We start from the raw sequence: 292 nt of genomic DNA on the forward strand, positions 1-292 counted from the left end.
GCTCCAGGAAGACGCGGTTAAAAAAAAACGTTACACCGGGGCCCCGGAAACCACAAAACAGGTTTATTAAACGCGCCCCCCCGCCACCTTCCCCGGCTCCGTCTCTTTGCTACCTGGACGTGCACAAGGTGCCCCCCGCCCCCGAACGCAGAGACGCGAGGAACACGGTTTAGGAAGGGGCATTCCGGGAAGGACGCGGATCCGAGGGAGGAAATAAGACAATAGCCTTTGTTCTGCTCGGCGGCCGCGGCCTCTTTAAGAGAATCCACCAGGAAATGGGAGCTCGGGTTAC

General features: G+C 58.9%; 1 long non-coding RNA gene across 1 annotated transcript in view; it reads left to right on the top strand.

Moving 5' to 3' along the window:
• The first annotated feature begins 35 nt into the window (after nucleotides 1-35).
• Nucleotides 36-292, top strand: part of LOC106726200 — a 22551-nt gene continuing 22294 nt past the window's right edge. The window contains exon 1 of the long non-coding RNA XR_001362220.1: nucleotides 36-61. This is a non-coding gene — a long non-coding RNA (uncharacterized LOC106726200). The remainder of the gene's footprint in view (nucleotides 62-292) is intronic.

Source organism: Myotis brandtii, unplaced genomic scaffold (assembly GCF_000412655.1).
Source record: "Myotis brandtii unplaced genomic scaffold, ASM41265v1 scaffold237, whole genome shotgun sequence".
NCBI classification, from domain to species: Eukaryota; Metazoa; Chordata; class Mammalia; order Chiroptera; family Vespertilionidae; genus Myotis; species Myotis brandtii.